We start from the raw sequence: 21,498 nt of genomic DNA, 5'->3' as shown, positions 1-21,498 counted from the left end.
AAAATTGGTACCGTTAATTTTATTGTACTAACAGACATGTTATAGTTAGATGGGAAAGTCAAAAAAGAAATGGAACTGAAAATGAAAGAACTCATAGTAGAATTTGTTGAAACAATTTTATGATAAATAATATAAACTTATATATATGTTCCAGACCATATGAGTATTTGGACCGTACATGTACGGTCCGAAACCTTACGTATACTCGTATGGTCCGACTACGAGCTAACCATACATGTTGTTTTATCATATGGTTCTCTATTTTTAGTTTTACAAATTGTTATTGATAATTTTTTACAATTAGATAGATAAAATGAACAAACGAACAATTAAAATTAAGTATTCGATTTTCAAATTGTATATCTAAATCCTATTTTGGTACTCTCGCCAAAGGTTACACAATTCAAGTAACGTAATATTATTCACATTTTCATGAATGCAGTTCATGCATGTTCCTTTGCATTTTTTTGGTAAAGTTGCTAAATGTTCTAAAACAAGTGACCTCCCACATTATGTTTAGTTCCGATATTTTCAATTTCAGTGTTCATAATTCAATAAAAGTACTACTGATCGACATGCTTAATGCAAGAGATTAACAGACTTAAATAGGGTGAATTTTAAAAAAAAGTTAAAATATAAAGTTTTTGTTTCAATTACAATTGAACTTTTTTATATTAATTTGATAGTTTTATGTTGATCTGCTATATGCATTTGTATCTAATAAAATTAACCTATTTTTTCAATATTAGTGAGACCGTACGCGTACGATCCCACCGTATGAGTATTTGGAAAAAGTACGCATACGGTCCAGACACATACGGTAAGAAACAAAATAATCTATAAGAATTTCGCTTTTATATTTTCATTTCCATTTGATTTATTAGATTTAACTTTTGTATATTTATTCTATCCGAAATACAACAAAGGATTTCAAACGCTGTTAGGTGACGTAATGTTTAGCCAGTAACACAGCATAATTGAAATACTGTCAATTTAAAAATATAGTTCAGTAGCTGTTTGCACTTATAGATACAATACATTACAGTTCACGGGTATGTATGTACCGTTAGAACGAGTGATAATTGATCATGAAAGAATAACTAAAGGTGGTCAGGGATTGCGATTGGATCCTGAAAGATCTGATACCGGATTGTGAATGAAATGAATTGAAATTTTCCTTTAAAATCAGTGAAAAATCTTTTTTTTTTAAACGCGGAACAAATCCGAAAAAAATGTCTGTTAAAATGCTTCAAATTTTCAAGTAACACTGTTCAATTAGATAAACAAAATATATAGTACTTTAGGAAAAAACACCAAAGGCACAACACAAGTCTACGGGATTGATTAAAAAAAGAACACTTTTTGTACTTGAAACCGTTCATTTTGTTTTTATATACACTACGTTATGTTGATTTTTCATAAAATTGATTGTGAAAGATGAGCTACACATTATCCTAATCGTGAAAACAAAGAAAAGTTGTTTAGTCATTTACATTATAAAAAACATTCAGCATGTGTACAAGGGTTAACCTTTTGTAACCTAGAAAAGATAAGAAGTTACTAGTTAATAAATATATAGTTACGTAAACTTACGTTCCTGTGAAAGGTAAAATTTCCACCCTTTCGCTGAAGATGACATCACAGTATAGGTAAACGGATCTGAGTGTAAAACACACATCCCTGTAAGATTGTTGTAGAAGAATGATACACAGCGCGCATTTGATAAACATTGCATACCGCATAGCCCTACAGATCTAACATGATAGGTGTCAATGGCATTATCTTCTTCATACTTGTTGTCATATTCAGGTTTATGGTGCGCTGAGATCATTCTTGATTCGCTCAAGACAGCAACGAACATCGTGTGCATACCTACAAATAGTATCATTATATTCATTCTTGTCAGTCCACACACCATTCTAACATGATTTCTGCAATAGTGTGTGCTTTAAATACTTAGATGGTTTACTGTACACTGACGTTGTACGATATGTAGTGTGTTGATTGGTTTGTTTCACCTTGGAAATAATCGAAACTTTGTTTTAAGGAAGGAAAACATAATATTGAAGATAAACCCGAAGTGATTGATGGTTTGACGTATTCATATGACTAGTAATAGGAGTTACAGATAGTTCACATATTGAAGGGCAGATTGGATGTTGCTCTTGTGATAATATCAAAGCATATACCAGATCAGAGCAAATATAACTGATGAAACAACTAAGATGATTTATTTATTGACATTCAGGAGACTGACGATTGAGGTACTAAATTCAGTGACAATATTTTCTTCTGCAAATCATTCCGGTGTTGCAATCATTCTAAACAAAAAAAGTCAAACCTGCTATAAAGACTTTTTTTAGCGACAATTTGCCTTGTAATTTTACTCTGCTTGTCCAGTTGTAGTGTCTTCTTTTCATTTTATGTTTTCATTGTCATTGCGATGAACAAAAATAGCTTGATATTTGATAAATAATAGTAACAGTCTAGATGTTTTGTCTAAATTTACATCCGGAATTCAGAAGTATTTGTCAAACGTCTTTTAAGTTTATTCTGTAAGACTGAAATGATTAAACCTGCAAACCAAGTTTTGTTAAGAACAATCCTTAGCGAAACTCCTTCTTGTCGAATTTGTTCATTTACTTTATTTGATCGAGTTAAGCCTTCCAATTGATATTTTAATCAAATTGAGAATGGAAGTAGGGAATGTTTCAATGAGACAACAACCCGACCATAAAAATAATAACAGCAGAAGGTCACCAACAGGTCTTCAATGTAACGAGAAATTTAAGCACCCGGAGGCGTCCTTCAGCTTGCCCCTAAAAATATGTATGGTTTTCTATGTTTGATGTTATGATATTGTTTCAGAAAAGAGGGAAGGTTTGGTGCTATTCAAACGTTTAATTTCGCTGCAAATGTTTGCACCTGTCCTAAGTCCAGAATCTGATGTACAGTAGTTGTCGTTTGTTTATGCATTTTATGTTTCTCGTTTCACGTTTTTTATGGAAAGAAGACCGTGGGTTTTCCCGTTTTAAATGATTTTACACTAGTGATTTTAGTGCCCTTTATAGCTTTTTGTTCGGTGTGAGCAAAGGCTCAATGTTGAAGCTCGTACATTGACCTATAATGGTTTACTTTTATAAATTGTTATTTGGATCAGAGAGTTGTCTCATTGGCACTCACACCACATCTTCCTTTATCTATGTGAATATGACGCTTCGTACTTTAGTGTTATGAATATTCTACTTTAGGAAATGACTACTTTACTGATATGAACGAATACGTAAGTTTTACATTTCTGCTACGCAGAGTATTATTTCTTTGATAACATATCATTTCTTAGATGTGATAAGAGAGAGACGAAAGATACAAAGGTACAGTCAAACTCATAGATATTTCCTTGCTTATTTAGAACATCATATCTTTATCCAGAGACATATATACACAGAGATTGGCAACTGTAACAGTGGTCAACGAAATCTAATCCACGTCACGCATCTCACGAGACTTTAACGAGATCGGCATTTTGATTCTATCACGACAAGTACACCACCACGCTTCGATTTTTATTACACATCAAGCATTTTAAAACAGCATAATGTAAGTATATATTTCAATTTCTAGTATGAATTACCTTGTTTTATTCAGTTTGCAGTAGTTATTATTTAAAATATTGAGACGATTAACGTTTTATTGCAGTATTTAAGGGTAAAAACTAGGCCGATATTCACGTTATGAAAATATTTAGCACGGTCGAAATTTCTATCAAAACATTTTCATTTGAAAAGGAATAAAACAAATTGCGAGATGAATTGCTTTCCCCAGACATACTGAATTTGCATATAGAGGTTGTTTTTATCATATTTTCACCCACTTTGATGCAATTTACAATTAAAAATCAGTATTATAGCTGACGGCCATGTTAATTTTCTTTAATATCAAGACAGACCCCTGTCCATGGCTACAGTTTAAAACTTTTCCATCTTCAGAGAATAATTGTTCCCAGCACATTATTTTTTTTCCTATGACACACTGAATTTGCATATAGAGGTTGTTTTATCATATTTTCACCCACTTTGATGCAATTTACAATTAAAAATCAGTATTATAGCTGTCAGCCATGGTGTTTTGCTTCAATATCAAGACCGACCCCTGTCCGTTTACAGTTTATACATTTTTCCATCTTCAGAGAATTATTGTACCCAGCACATGCATTACTTTCCTATGACATACTGGATTTGTGTATAGAAGTTGGTTTTTTTCCATTATTTTCACCACTTTGATGACATTAACAATTTTATATATATTTACATTCAGTATCTGGCAGCTAGCTTTTTTTTAACAGGATCCTGCATGTTATAAAAGAACAAAGATGTTGATCAAGTTTACCTATCAGTAAAGCTTACAAGAGATATAATATCATACATGTGCTGAATGTTGGACTCCCAAGTCTTTCAGATTGAAAATAAGACTCCCTGGCAAACAGGAACAACTAGTGATGACTTTTTCCAAATGTGACGGCACAGTCATGTAGTGGACTGATTGCTACTATCAATGTGATACTTAAACTAACAATGGTTATGTAAGAGAGAAAAGTACATGTGCTCATCCTGACTGTAAAATGGATAAAAATATGAATAAATATCTTGTGTTCAACTTCATTTGTCTTCTTTATGTTTACATAGTTTTTACCAGAAACCTTACATGACTACATGTACATGTAGATGTACATGTATAAACAATATGATGATGTAGTATGATTCCTAATGAGACAAGGATTTACATATATGACTATCATTGGAAGGCCACTCTATTCACAAATTCCTTCCTCTCCATGGAAAGTAACATATGTAATTGTTTACATAAAATGACAAAATGTGTAGGAAAAGAAGCAAGTATAATTCACTCTACTACTGTACACTAGTCGCTCTCATTGGTCACCATCTATGTTTGTGTCAGTCCTTTAACAAATTGTCAATGGTACTTATTTATATTTATCTCTTGTGTTGTGTTGTTTCAGTTTTACATGTCCTAAATCTGTGAACACTATTTCACCTTTCCTGTTTTGAAAATAAATGGTTATGCTAATATTTTCTGCAATAAATTGAAAAGGCACAGATGCTATGACTAAACAGAAATGTGAGGTATATGTCAATGAGACAACAACCCAACGACAACAATATTCTTTGCACATCTATGAATGTTTACGAATTCTTTTGAAGGTCAAAAGCACATAACGTGTACTTATATATCCATGACCTGGTACATGTATATACCTATTCATGCATTCCGTCCTAAACAAAAGTTGTGTGAAGAGACCAAGCAGTTTATATGCTTATAAAAAATCTGATATTAAAATGAATTTCTGTATTGCAAATTCCAGGAATGAGACTATTTCATTTAAAACAGATGAGATATTTGTGTTAAAGGTTTTAACAGAAGCAGGAGATGTCAAGGGGCAATACAAAAAGTACAAGGTCATGTAACACAGAGGAAAAAAATAACAAATGAAAAGAAAATAACTGCACAGAAAAGTTCCTTGAGAACAACAAAAACCCACAAAAGATCAGATATAAAAACTTGTGCACAATTTTAAATCCTTCTAATTTCAAACTCAAGTTTCACTACCTGATAGGAAAGAGTAAAGATAAGAATGTTGTAGTACTTCAGTGGTCTATGAAACAAAACATTAAAATTCTACATTTAGCAGAGCATGTACTGTACTTATGATACATACATGTATTGTTTTTAATCAAAGTTTGATATTAAGTCTTTAAAAAAATACAAATAATGACTGATTCATATTCAATATTTCATGGTAGCAAAAATAGTGATTTCGAAAACACTATAATGTACAAATAAAAAAGATGTGGTATGATTGTAATGAGACAACTATCCACAAAAGACCAAAATGACACAAACATTAACAAATATAGGTCACCGTACGGCCTTCAACAACAAGCAAAGCACATACCGCATAGTCAGCATGCAAAGGTTCCATAAATTATTTTATTTTATTTTAGGTCAATCGACAATTAAACAATTAAATTAAATTAAAACAGATATAAATCCAGTTTCTCACGAGACAAAATTCGGCCACAAAATTCAACTGGCTACATATGTGTTTATATATGAAAAAGTTGCTTCATTTCCTTTTTTGACATGTTAAAAGACTATTTTTGTTTTCCTGATTGAACATACACTAAAGTATTGCCGAGTGCTTCTGTTAAAATAAAGTTCTGGTCATGGTTAAAATAATATATCAGAATTTGTTTAGTTTTAAAAAAACAATTGCGAAGTAATAATCCATTTAGAACTTCACCTCCGGCAATATGCAGGTGATCGGAGGGCAATAAATTGCGTAATCGCATACCTGTGAATCAACAGTCACAACTCTATTAAAGACCTTATTACCGGAAAATCGGACACACAAAATGTTATTGTGTAATTGAGCAAACTATTGCAAAGATATGCCGTACCGAAAATTTTCTTGTAATAACAATTGAGCATTACCAGCTGATTTGAATTATAAATTATGAAATGCAGATAAAAATATTTTTCTCAAATTGACAATAAATGCTTTAAAGATAAATGTAACATTCAAGTATTTTTTTTTCAGAAAAGAATTTATAATATGATCTGATATAATTTTCCCATTGCTTTTCTTGATTATCTATCGAGGTTATTCATCCCTGATTTGATTACATGTCCTAAAGTTTATCGACGAGAATCTCATTCCGGGCCGCGATCTTTAATGGGATTTCACGGAGTTGCCAATCTCTGTGTATATATGTCTCTGCTTTATCTAACTGCTCAGACAGTTAAAGATATGATATGATAAGAGAGAGACGAAATATACCAGGGGGACAGTCAAACTCATATATATTTCTTCCCTATTTAAACTAAATTGAACAAAATTGGCTGCTTAAAAAGAATCATCATTTCATTATTTTATTTATTTATGATTGAATCGTATATTTATTTTCCATGTTTCGTAGCTAGTGCCCCTTTATTGAATTTTGTGTACTCGATATAAAACATATTGTAGTCTTAAATTAGAGGTTATTCATTACCTATGAATTTATTGTGTGCAAAGAATTCATATATTTATATAATAATTAATCGAAGAATTTAAACAGAGAAAAATATTCAACGAGTGACTGGACAACACATTAATTAACGAATACACGTAGCACATGAGTTAATTATCAGTGTTGTTTGGTCACGAGATGACTATTTTTCGATATTTGAATTCTTTAATTAGTTTTTTAAAGAAACAAATGTGAAACATGTAAGGAACTATATCTTTTTTCTACGTATTCACAATTTGTTTTAGTCCGCCGTTATCGACGTCTGGACAACGCCTATTTTTGTATGACGTCAGAGACTGAAATAACCACGTTTATTTCACATGTGACATTATCGTTGTTTATTTAACTGGAAAATCAATGTAATAAATCAATAAAATAAGAAAAGTGTACATGTGGTAGCGTTATGTATTTTTTCCAGTTATGAGAGATTCATAAGTCATAGTCGATTTTAAAACATTTTATTTTGACATGAGATCAGATTACAAGAAAATTAACTCTCATCTCGCAAAATATCATCAATTATGAATAGTTTTCTATTTGACACCTGATATGCGAGTGACCTTTTTTCTAGTTTCCGACTTTAATGCACCCACCTAACATACGGCTATATTGTATATCATTCGAAATCTTATTGTGCTGATACTTTTTGTTTTGCCCGGTTATCAATAATTCTTACAATACAATGTTCGTTATATCAAGGTCAAAGGTTAAAATTGAACATTCCTTAATTTTGCAAGAATTAATCAAAAGGCTTTTTCCATGTACTTGTATGGATAAATATTTCTAAAAAAAAAAAAACTTCCAAAAATTATAAAACTGAAATAAAATCTGAATGGTTTCTAAAGTTTTAATATTTATATGTCAAAAAGAGAATAGATTGGTCGTTTAAAGGCCGAGAGAATATTTTATCATTTTAAACTGCAACTTTTGTGATATAGGTTTTAGATGCAGCCTTCTTATGATTCGTTTGCAATTGCCCTAAAACGGTGATCGTTTTGCTGTTTTGGCTACATAATATTGCCAATATCGGCAGATTACCATATATTTTACAGCAAAGAAATAACTTTGATGAGCAAAAAGGGTATATTTGATTAAACAATTGTTTTCTGATGTGGAAAGACAAGATACGAAATTTGTTCTCGTTCAAAGTTCGAATGAAAGAATGAAAACTGTTTGTACCATGCGCTTTTCAACATAAAAAGTGTCGAATTCCTTTTTATGTTAACTTAGACCATTATGATATACTTTATTAGTTGTTTAATTAAACATGACTGAAAATTAATTATTCAGATTAATTAAGATTGAATACCCTTTTGATAACTGTATGTCGTATTCGCACATTTCGGTATAGGGTTTTAAGAAGTTTTGTTTGTTTTTGCACATATGGAGGTTATACATAGAGGAATGTGTTCATAATAGGGTTAGTAATAACAATCTGTTAAAATTTACCAGAACCTACCTGCTTTCAAGCTATCTCGTTTTAACACTTATACATATAATTTTGTACAGCATTTTGGGATTTTTTTTAACATATATATCACTTATTATTGTTGCCAGATTTTCGCACAATTAGAACCCTAACGGAAAAAATATGAAAATCACCAAAGGTTGCTTTCAGTTCAACGATAGAGGGCTCAGTGCAAAATAAATATCCACAAACATCATTTAAGTTAAAATGACGTAAAACCACTGAAACATTTGTTTTTCTGTTCAAAAGTCATAAATCAATTTAAGAGCAAAGAATTATAGTTGCAAAATGAAACCGAGGAAAACACATGAACTATATAAATTAATAAAAACAATGATTTAACAGAAAAACTGAGGAACAACAATTGTATAGATATTTTAGAATAAAAATGACTTTATTTTAACCATGTTTATTATAAATGTACATGAACCATCTGTAGGTTAATATGCCAATGTCCAACAAGCGGAACGGAAAATTGCGTCAAACATCAGCTATTCATCAATCATCTGTATGTATATGTAAAGTTTTCAAGAAGTGTGTGTAATGTTACTGCGAATTTCTATTGCCATCTAAGATATAATGTAAGTAAATATAATTTCGAAATTCTGAACCTATATACAAGAATATGGCTCTTCGCGGTTATTTCGGCCAAATTGGATAGGGGGCAGATTTTTTAGAAAGAGGTGGAAATAAAATTAAAGTATGGGAAATCATATGTGTGTTTCCAAGCAACTGCTCTATTTTAATGATGTTTTCCCGTATTTTTCACACCATTTTTACCTCCATTATGAAAATCTGCCCCTATCCAATATGGCCGAACTAACCGTGAAGAGCCCTATAACGTTGTTTTATAGAAATAAAATACATTGACCAGGCATTGAGAACATTTCAGTGGTGTGCATATAGTAATTTTCCTTTCCCCAGTCAATGCAGGCTTAAATAGTTATCAAAGGTACCAAGATTATAACTTAGTACGCCAGTCGCGCTTTTCGTCTACATAAGACTCATCAGTGACCCTCATATCGAAACATTTATAAAGCCAAACAAGGACAAAGTTGAAGAGCATTGAGGATCCATAGTTCCAAAAAGTTGTACCAAATACGGCTTAGGTAATCTATGACTGAAATAAGAAAATCCTTAGTTTTCGAAAAATTCAAAGTTTTGTAAACAGGATATTTATTAAAATGACCACATTATTGATATTCATGTCAACACCGAAATGTTGACTACTGTGCCGGTGAAGACGCATTATAAGCAAACAAGGAAACATATAAATATGGAAATATTGAAATATCAAAGTTTCGATCCAAAATTTTCCTCTTAAAGCATAAATGACGTATGTTATCTGTCCCTTAAAAAATTTGCACCTTTGAGATTTGTGTTTAATAACCTCGACTACATACAAATTGTTTTAACAAATGACAGCTACAAAAGCTATCTATCTGTAGATGGTGATAATTTGGACAACTGCATGGTTGGTCTACTCGGCTGTTTAATCAAAATGAAGCGCAATTGCAATAATTACATTATGTTTAAACAGTATTAGCACTTAATAAATAATGTTATTTGGTTTTAATGTGAATAGCAGTTTAATCAAAGACAAAATATTTGTTTTTTATGCATTTTTGTCATTTTCAATGAAATTTTTGGAAAACGGCGCAATTTGAAAAAGTCCGACATTAATATTTCGAAGTGCTTTTGATAAGTTACTACAAATGTACTCACATCTGTATTAACAGATTTCCATATGTCCATATAAAATAATCTTATTCAGAAGACTGAATATGCAAAAGTGCTGGCATCTTGTAAATTTTGAAGTTGTCAGTCCTTGACCTTTTTTTGTCATTTAACGGAAACTGCACCATGCCATTTATTGACAAGCGGACAAAAAATATAGTGCAGATGGTGTGCTTTCGAACGGAATAAGATTTAGCTGAAGGTGGGTGCATGAAAAAAAATTGTATTATTTATGTCACTAATGTCACTACTCTATGAGACGACATTCCGAAATTTTCGTTTGAAAACACTTCGCCCCACATAAAAATATCGTTGCATTCCTCACCAAAAAAAACATTTGGATTCCTATGTCTAATTTTCGCCCTATGGAAAATATTCATTATTTTAGTCTCCAAAGTTGTTTTTTTTAATAAGTTGCTATTATGTTTAACTATCTGTTAGTAACTGGAAGTACTCTCAGATCTGACAATACTTAGTGTAATTTTTCTGTGGGAATGTATAAGTACCCCGGCACGTCTACTCTGTGTTTATTAGATGTATTTCTATGTGTATATGTGTATCATTCTTATGAGTTAAGCCTTTTTTCAAACAATTTTGTTGGTGTGCTCTTAATGTTGTAATGTAACAGTACTGTTCCAAGTGCAGTGGAGATTTAAGCTCCCGCTAATAAGTTTGATTATCCTTCTACATTCTGTATGTGCCTATCACACGTCAGGAGCTTATAATTTAAAAGTTGTCGTTTCTTTTTGTGTATCATCTTTGTTTTTCCTTCATTATAATGTTCATAAATTAGGCCGTTAGTTTTATCGATTGATTTTGTTTGGAGCCTTTTATGGCTGATTATGGAGTATGGGTTTTGTTCATTGTGTAAGGTCGTACGGTGACATATAATTTTATTGGATGAAAATTAATTTCATACCGTAAGAATTGAGCATAATATTGTTGAACTATCCGCCAAGGTGATGTGTAGTATGGGTATTCAAAATGAAATACAAAATCAGAGGTATAGAAGGAGGTTGAGATCTCAGAAACATGTTTAGCCCCGCTGCATTTTTGCGCCTGTCCCAATTCAGGAGCATCTGGCCTTTGTGATAATGTTTCATTTAAATTGTCCATGATTTCAATCCTTCCCTGAAAACCCTTTGTCGTCTAAAGATTCGGCGTTGGTTGTACCTCGCAGTATGTAGGGCGACAGCCATCTTTTATTTAACGATCGCTTTGCGTCAGGTTTAACCAAACGTAAATAGCATCCGCGATTCACACGCAATGTACGACAATCGCAAAGTACGATTGTTTTATGAAACGGAATTTTAGCGTTACGTTTGGTTAACGTTCAAACGTACGCTAACGATCGTTTTATGAAACGGCAGCCTGGCCTTTGTTAGTCTTGTATAATTTTAATTTAAGTTTCTTGTGTACAATTTGGAAATTAGTATGGCTTTAATTATCACTGAACTAGTATATATCTGTTTATGGGCCAGCTGAAGGACGCCTCCGGGTGCGGGTATTTCTCGCTACATTGAACATGTTGAAGACATGTTGGTGACCTTCTGCTCTTTGACGCATTCCCAATTTCAATTCTCAATTTTATGTATAATAAACTGATAAACGAAATATCAAGAAATTAATGATGACTAAATGCATATACAAGGAGGGACTCACCTTTAATGAACAAACACCTTTTCAACTTGATTGTTTTCTTTGTAACTATTTGAATATTTACAATATATAATTTCAACCGAGAACAGTAAATTATAAATTCATCAAGTATATGACGGGCGTTACTGAAAAGTAAAATCACAAAAATACTGAACTCAGAGGAAAATCAATTTGGAAAGTCTATAATCACATGGCAAAATCAAAAAACAAAACGCATCAAAAACGAATGGACAAGAACTGTCATATTCCTGACTTGGTACAGGCATTTTCAAATGTAGAAAATGGTGGATTAAACCTGGTTCTATAGCGCTAACCATCTCACTTTAATAACAGTCTCATCAAATTCCGCTAAATTTACATGATGCGTTAAATAAACAGTCACAATTAATAAAATAGTCAAAATATGGGTACATCAGCCATCATCGTATAACAATTTTAAAAGGAACAATTTAACAGGACACAAAAACATCTTCTATCTACGAACACATGGATTGATTTGAGTGTCTGACGTCAGAAAAATTATATACGTCACATACATTTGTCGTTCAATGTGCATACAATAGTTATCAAAAGTACCAGGATTATAAACAATTTTAAAATTTACATAGGCAATGAAAGCATACAGGGTTAAAAAATCAAAAGTATGTAAGAATAAATTACAGAAATAGACCGAGATTCAAACTAGTCCAAAAGTAATACATAGAATTTATGAGAATCCAAAACTTTTAAAAGGAACAATTTAACAGGACATTTATATGACAGTACATTTCCCTCCACAGTGAAAATTATTGTTTGTCATATCCATCTTTCTCGAAACAAGCATGGTTGGTTACGTATTCTGACTTTATTTAGAATTTCGGGATTCTTTGTCTTCACAATAAAATACTAGTAGACATAATCAGGAAAAATCACAATACCCCTAGTCGAATAGCTAAAACTTGCGAAAGAATGTGAATATAAATAGTGCACATGACAGTTTATAAAACAAACCTATTACTATAAAAATCGAACAATAAAATTATTATGTAATTGGGTTGTTTTTGTAGTTAAGTACGGTTTCATTTCAAGTACTGTACAACGTTTATTCATTGAATTGATATCACACACATTTCCTAATTTGTTCTCATTGCCAACACAATGGATAAGAACGGTACACGAGTTAAGGGCTCGATTAGGAAGCTACCATTTGACTTTTATGGAAAGGGGGGATAGGATGAAAATTGACAAAAAGGCAGGACATGAATGTTTAGTGAAAAAAGTCAGGATGAGGTACATTGTTTTTACTTGGTAAAAAAGGATAGGATGACAATTTATGTAAAATTTGTCAGGATAAACATATTAAAAAAACAGGACCGAATAAACTGAAAAGAAAAGGCAGGACAGAGATTTATACAATTAAAAATATACAAGACAAAATGTTTAATCCAAGCCCATTTGATACTAATCAGTTCTGTTAATTTTAAAGTAGGCGTGGTCAATTTTCGGTGGGGTGAGGTTGAAGGTTTGAATTAATTAATGAAAACGCTCGTACCTTTTAAAAAGTGTTGATCTAATATAGTTTGTTTGACTGATCATGTAACACGAAACTTTGTTAAGCATGGCCGCAGATAAGTGTATCCCCTTTATATATAAATATATAATCACCCCTACTTTGGTCATTCTGAAGAAGAAAAAAACTCTTGATGGTACATACAAATAAACAATGAACGAGAAAACAAACATATTATACAGCAACAAATGACAATTCCTGAATGTCAGGCTCCATCCTTTAGAAAATCAAAACATAATGAGACGGAGAAAAGGTTGTTTGTTTGCGTCAACATAAAGTGTGTCTCCACAAAATTATTATGTTGTGAACTCTATACTTAAAATGGTGTGGGCTTACATTAATTGTTGCGCGTGAATATAAATCAATTCTGAAAATAAATTCATATGGCATATGGCAGTGCTGTCTTCCGTCTCCATTTCAGAGATATTCATCAGTCATAATATTCTTATTTTGACACGAGGTATTACAGAAAATTAGTTTATTCCTTGCAAAATATATATTCAAATTATTTATAGTTTATAAACACATGAAACAATATTCTTTTTTATTTTGACATGAAGTTTGATTATCGGAAAATCATCACAGTTTTTGCAAAATAGCATCAATTATGTACATGTTTTTAATTGGCCAATAAAACGATACTACGGAAACTTCGTTTTAATATTCTTTTATGAAGATTTTGTTGCATTCATCGAATAAGAAACAGTTGGATTCCAATAAAAAATTGCTTGCCTTTTTGAAAATACAAAAATGCTGAATTAATTTGTGTTTTTTCACATGCACAATTGGATGAAAATCGCATTGTTTTTACTTGACGTGTGCTTATTTGTCGTAGTTAATCACAGAATCCATTTTTTGGCAAAAACATAACAAACAAATAACTATTGTGGAAATAACGGCCACAGTTCACTTAGAATGACGAGGTCTGACATGATTACAGAATGCCGACATGCTAGTTTTAACTGACAAATCTGTGCACCATTGGTAGCAATGGATGCTCAAGTTCCTCCAGGTTAAATTCTAAAGAGAACGAGGGTTATGATCCCCAAATACGTCGGGTCTTATTCGCATCACCCCCTGGTTTCAGGGGAGTAAAGATTAACATTTTTTATATTATAAAACACTGAATACATAGGCCATACTATGTATCATTAACAGTCAAGCTCGAACTGGTACCAATTCAGAACCGGCCACTCAGGGTAGACATGAGATGGTCTCAACAGAACTTCCTGCGGTACCGCAGGAAAGTAAAAACCTAATATGATCCGACGTACAATTACGGGAAACGATCATAACCCCTTAATCTTGCCAGATCCCGACATCCTTTTTGACTGTGACGAAAGATTTTATTACAAAACAATGAACAATTAGAATCGAGTAATTAAAATAAATGCTGCATGATTTTTATCCAATAAAGTCAAAAGTTAAATGCATCTAGGCGAAGAACTAATACCAGGTATTTGTAATTCCATTTTCACACTGAATGTGTCTAAATATTTAGATAAAGGTGGTAGCCATTCATGAAAATTAGCATTGACATAATAATTATAGTTCTCGAACGTATCATTCAGCTAGTAAATCCATCGGCTTGATTGTCTCCTCTGTTTTGTCCAAAAAGTTATGAATCCGGCATGTTCTGGTCATTCTGAAAAGATAAATAAAACAGCAGCAGGCACAAGAATTGTTATTAGATGGCAGATTGCAAGGGGAGGTGGGTGGGTTTTTGAAACTTTTACATATCTACAAGATTGGCTAGTGCAATGTAATGCTGACGAGTCATGTGACGTTGATTGGCGGGAAACAAGAACCGGATCCGAATGAGGCAATAATCATTTCTCTTTAATTAAATTGGTTTATCTTATAAAAGCGATAAACCGTTACGGTATTAATCACAGAATCCATTTTTTGGCAAAAACATAACAAACAAATAACTATTGTGGAAATAACGGCCACAGTTCACTTAGAATGACGAGGTCTGACATGATTACAGAATGCCGAAATGCTAGTTTTAACTGACAAATCTGTGCACCATTGGTAGCAATGGATGCTCAAGTTCCTCCAGGTTAAATTCTAAAGAGAACGAGGGTTATGATCCCCAAATACGTCGGGTCTTATTCGCATCACCCCCTGGTTTCAGGGGAGTAAAGATTAACATTTTTTATATTATAAAACACTGAATACATAGGCCATACTATGTATCATTAACAGTCAAGCTCGAACTGGTACCAATTCAGAACCGGCCACTCAGGGTAGACATGAGATGGTCTCAACAGAACTTCCTGCGGTACCGCAGGAAAGTAAAAACCTAATATGATCCGACGTACAATTACGGGAAACGATCATAACCCCTTAATCTTGCCACTTGAGTGTGTCTATACACACTCACCAGAATCCCCCCCCCCTTTTCCTACAACCTAAAGGTCCATTTAGGTGAACTAGCTAAGAAGGCATTATTCTTTGTTAATATGTTTGAATCTTAGACAATCATATTTTTCCTTTTGTAATAGCTTTGTTATAAAGGTGCTGTTTTTGAAGATATCACTTCTTTCGTTGTATTATCCATGTTATATATATATATATATATTTATCATCATAAAACGCATTGTTTTAGCAGTAATACATCCACTGATAAACCGATCATGAATTACCCATGGGTTTACTAAAAGAGTTATCTCGCCTTAACCGGCTTAGTTGAACAAAATGTATTCTAAAGCACATATGTTTGGAACTTGTTAAATATTTCTAAGAGATATAATGCGATAAATCAGGAAGTTTCTTCATAAAAATAAACAGTATAATCAATAAAACTGAACATCTGTGTATACATTCGGAGATTTGGGTAATAACTAGATTGATTGGTCACTGCAAAAGTACAATGCAAGATGGTGGTATGCCATGAATCTACTCAATGCTTTGTTAATCTGTAATATGCACTAATATTAGTTTTCCATTTTCAATTTTAGTATCCTCTACAAAGTTTACGAAAATACATTACCTGTATATATAATTAGTGCTATCCTAGGCAATCATATCAATCAATACATAGAAAGTACCACATATCCTGTACTAACATGACTAAAAATGGCAATCACATGCATTCCTAGTAGTACTTAAAATTCGGATACAGCTAAGCAGTATGTGCCGCTTTTTTGGAAAGTTCAAACTTGAATAGTTTTACGTCGAATATATTTGTGACCTAAAAGAACTAGGCGTTTCCTGTACTAAATTGGCTACCCCATGCATTCCTAGTAGTACTTAAAAATTTGAATACATGTTTTTGGAAAGTTCTATCTTGAATAGTTTTGCGTCGAATATATTTTGTGACCTAAAAGAACGAGGTGCTAGAGTAAAATTCCATGGTATTACTTTAAGTAATGGATAGTTGATTTATTCGACTAGAATTAAAAAGATTGTGTCCATCAGCTTCTAGATAAGAATGCTAAATGTTCCCTTTGATAGAAGGAAATAGATCAAGAGTATTTGAAATAAATTTAAAAATTCATCGAGTTTCCCATCTGGATAATATGCGTGTTCGTTTGTAAAAGTCCATTACAGTAACTTATATACCACATATTTGTTTTGTTTCTAAAAATAGATGTGGGGAAGCCCATAGTTCGTGCCGACATGTAAAATAAATATGATAGTAAAATACAAACGTATTAAAACATCAATGTTCACATATCTGAGTTAGATAAGACAATCAAAAATAATCTAAACAATACATGTACATGTATCATGTGTATATATACAATAACATTATCGCACTTCAAAGTATAGAGGATGTTGTGTACCATGCTCTGTCTGCTGCTTCGTGAGTTATAAAGTAATTTGATAATTGTGTGAATAGTGCACATAATTCTCTTATTTTCTCTTAAGTTGACTTGTTGGTAAATTAATTGTCCTGTCCATGAGCATAAGTAAGCTATTTGAAACCTATACAGACTATTGCTTGTATAACTATATTTGCTTGTATCACTATATGAACTATATTTACGCAAGTCAGAAAATTTAGGGTCGGGCTTGGTATGTAGGATTCAACAACGTAAACATGAGCTCTGCAAATCTCTCACAAGTTCAACTGACGTGATATTTCATATCAAAATCAAATATCAAATTTAATATAAGCATATTTTACAACAGGAACACATGCATAATGTAAATAGCTAGGCAAACATGCAAAAATTAAAACAAGCAAGCTAACAAGAAAATAAACGCAAATTGAAAAGTATAAATATATACATGTAACTGAGAAGCTCCCTCGTGTAAATAGAATTGGTATGATTCAATTAGACAATTCTTCACAGTAGAACAAACGGCAAATAAAATAATAACAAAAAGACATTTTTCTGCCTTCAACAATGAGCAGAGCCCATGCCACATTAACTATAATTATTAGTAGTCACTTTTCTGCCTTCATTTATGAGTAGAGCCCATGCCACATTAACTATAATTAGTCACTTTTCTGCCTTAATTTATGAGCAGGGCCCATGTACTGCATTAATATCAACAAGTCAGTGTACTGCCGTCAACAATGAGCAGAGCCCAAGTCGCATTAATAACATTTAGTCACTTTTCTGCCTACAACAATGAGCAGTGCCCATACTGCATTAAACGAAGTCATTGTACTGCATTCAACAATGAGCAGAGCCCATGATACTGCATAAAAGAGTAATTAAAAACCAAAAAGAAAAATGTTATACAAGTTTTTGAAACTTTTACATATCTACAAGATTGGCTAGTGCAATGTAATGCTGACGAGTCATGTGACGTTGATTGGCGGGAAACAAGAACCGGATCCGAATGAGGCAATAATCATTTCTCTTTAATTAAATTGGTTTATCTTATAAAAGCGATAAACCGTATTATATCATTTAAGCTACAGAGTTTCCTCTGGATAAACTATTTTTGTTGGTGTTTCCCTACTTTTTTTATGAGTTCTGAATCAATTGACTCGAATTTATGGAAAGTATACCACATTGAATTGTTCGTAACTGTATACTGTTTTATTTTATATTTTGTCTTCTACCAAAACCTTAAAAGATAGGTTTATCACCATTTCTACATAATGTGCATATCGTACCACCTTCAACAATGAGCAAACCCCATACCGCATAGTAAGCTATACAAGGCCTCGAAATAACAATGTAAAAACTTTTAAACAAGAAAACTAATGGCCTAATTTAAGTACAAAAAATGAACGATAAACAAATGTGTGTTGTGACTTCCTGGTTGAGGTTTCTAACCATATGCTATTCTGATCTGTTGTTGATTTCGACATACTTCCGTTTTTGGGCCACTCTTTGTCCACCGGCTGCATACCGCAATATGGTAAGCGTATAGCTTTTTCGTGTTTCAGTAGTTTTGTGAGTTTAAAGATAAAGTTGAAAATAGAAATGGGGAATGTGTCAAAGAGACAATTACCCGACAAATAGCTGACAACAGCTGAAAGATGCTTGGATATGGGTGCTTTTTTGCTTTCTATGTCATCCCTTAAGTCGATGTGTAGTGAATGGTGTAGTCCGAAGTCCATGCGTAGTGTAATGGTCCGGACAGTACATGCTCTTTACAGACTAGGTAACAAAATAATGATGGGACTGAGTGTGTAGTTGATGTGCAATAGAATATATGTCGGTTAAGGCACTAAACTTTACATATTCTACCTCGGGAGTTGTTGGAGGTAGAAGGACAGCGATACGTGGTACTAGTTCATGAATGGTACGTGTTGTCTTTTTTGTATGGAACCTGAATCCGTGTCCCTGTACTTTTCTCAAGATGCGTTGTGTGTAGTTGAAAGAACTGATATTCATATGATGAAGACATAATCTTTCAATCAGTTTAATTGAGGTCTGGAGCTGGCATGTCAGTTAACTGCTAGTTGTCTGATGTTATCTATGTATTATTGTCATTGTAATTATTTTATTTTGTTACATCTTCTGACATCGGATTCGGTCTGTATAATCGATTGTATATAAACTCATTATAAATACCAGGATTGAAATTCTATATTTACGCCAAACGCGCATTTCTTCTACAAAAGTCTCATCAGTGACGCTCGACTCAAAAAATGTTAAAAAGGCCAAATAAAGTACGAAGTTGAAGAGCATTGAGGACCAAAAATTCCTAAACGGGTTTTTTTCCAAATACAAATTTATTCCTGAGGTAGAAAAGCCTTAGTATTTAAAAAAATCAAAGTTTAGTAACAGTTAAATTGTGTACCAGTGCCGTCAATCAATGCGTGAGATGTGTATAGTTTAAATAAATGGCTTTTGAAAAAAAGGAAACTTTGTTTTTGTATAATATATCATCAATTTATGTGTTCGGCTGACAATATTTTAGGTTTACAAAATTCAAGGTTATTTTAATCTTATATAATTTCTGTTTATCTGACTTAATTTATTTATTTTAAAGTAATTCTCTGAAGAAGATAAAACCTTTAACAAGAATAAGTGTAAGAAATATGCGTTGTTTAAAAACAATACAGGTAAAAAATCTTAGGTGATTTTTTAATGAACCTAGATTGTTATAAAAACAAATTATTTATCAAAACACCTATTGATATATAAGACAATATCTGAAAAAGTCTACTTTCCATGTCCCCCACTTCACCAGCAATTAATTTTTTATTCAACCATCTTTTTTGAAAATAAACTAAATTATATAATGCACCAACTCCTGCCAATTAAACACTCATTCTTGTATTTCTTCCAATAAAATATTGTAATTTAAATGTTCACCCCCCCCCCCCTAAAATCATATTGTCCCCTGTGTTTTTTTGAAAACTAAATCATTCAAATAATATTGCAATTAATTAAACAGGCGTCCGATTCTCACATATATGATATATTATAAAATTAACTTGCCCCTAATTTGTCTTTTTATATTATAACTAGAGCATGTAATAAAATTGCAAATTTTAAGACAAAAAAAATTTGTTCCCCGGGGTGATTTCCCTCCTGTTTCCACTAGGTTTTTTTAACCTGTGGAAACGTTTACAAGACCAAGAGTTATTTTACCATTATGTATTTTGAAGAGCATCATTTCCTGAATGCACTAGTTCAAAGAAATAGATGGAAAGGCGGCCAGCTTTGAAAATTCAAGCCCATCCAAGGTACGAATTTATAGAAAAAATATGGTGTTCTATCCTGTTATAGCCTTTTCTTACACTTTCTGAGAATAATTTATGTGTGCACCACAACATTAGGTGTGTTTTTATATCATCTTTTTAAATGTTATATGTCACAGGAAATACACTAACATTTAATGTGATAAAAAGGACAAAAACTATATATATCGCGTAATTCCTTTCTGTTACGTTCTGTCATGTTACCTGATAAAAAGTAACAGCATAACCATCATCAGTAACAGGAAGGATACTAAAGACAATTTCACTAAAGAATCGAAAAGTTTATCTACTATATGCCAACCATTTCATTTAATTTATGTTATCACCACCTTATCCAATAAATTTCAAAATAATACAGAGTATATTGAATAAAAAAAAATAGAGTTGATAACAGCAGAGAACATTGTGCAATTCTAGTATAGTAGATAGTAACAGCAAGAAATTTATTTTAGAATTTTTCATTACCTAGGCAGATTTTTCATCTTGCAAATACAGTTTCAAAGGATAAATGACATTGTTTGCTGTTATCTTCCAATTGTGACCAATCTAAAATGATGTATTTTTCTTAAACTTTAAAATAAAGCAGAAAAATCATTTCTGTTACCAACTCTGTCCTGTTACCGTTGTCCTGTTACTCAAGATTCTTTCATGTTACCGACATATCTGACTATATTTAAGTATATTTCTAAACCTTTTGTATTGCAAATGCTCAAATCAATAATTGGCATTTGTTAAACTATTGCAGGATATACTAGTAAACCACAAATAGTGTCTTAAACTTATTTGTTATTCCCATTAGAAACTTTTTAAAATTGGTTCACTTTGGTAACAGGAAAGAACTGGATTTTGTGTACCATTTTTAAAATAGCCA

General features: G+C 32.3%; 1 long non-coding RNA gene across 1 annotated transcript; it reads left to right on the top strand.

Moving 5' to 3' along the window:
* Positions 1–3,431: 3,431 nt before the first annotated feature.
* LOC134690536 (uncharacterized) lies at positions 3,432–4,656 on the top strand. Its single transcript, XR_010101962.1, has 2 exons — positions 3,432–3,600; positions 4,346–4,656. It is a non-coding gene; the product is annotated as an uncharacterized LOC134690536 (long non-coding RNA).
* Positions 4,657–21,498: the final 16,842 nt, after the last annotated feature.

This window comes from Mytilus trossulus, chromosome 11, assembly GCF_036588685.1.
Source record: "Mytilus trossulus isolate FHL-02 chromosome 11, PNRI_Mtr1.1.1.hap1, whole genome shotgun sequence".
NCBI classification, from domain to species: domain Eukaryota; kingdom Metazoa; phylum Mollusca; class Bivalvia; order Mytilida; family Mytilidae; genus Mytilus; species Mytilus trossulus.
Note: the sequence above shows the minus strand (reverse complement) of the source record. Positions and strands in the feature narration are given on the sequence as shown.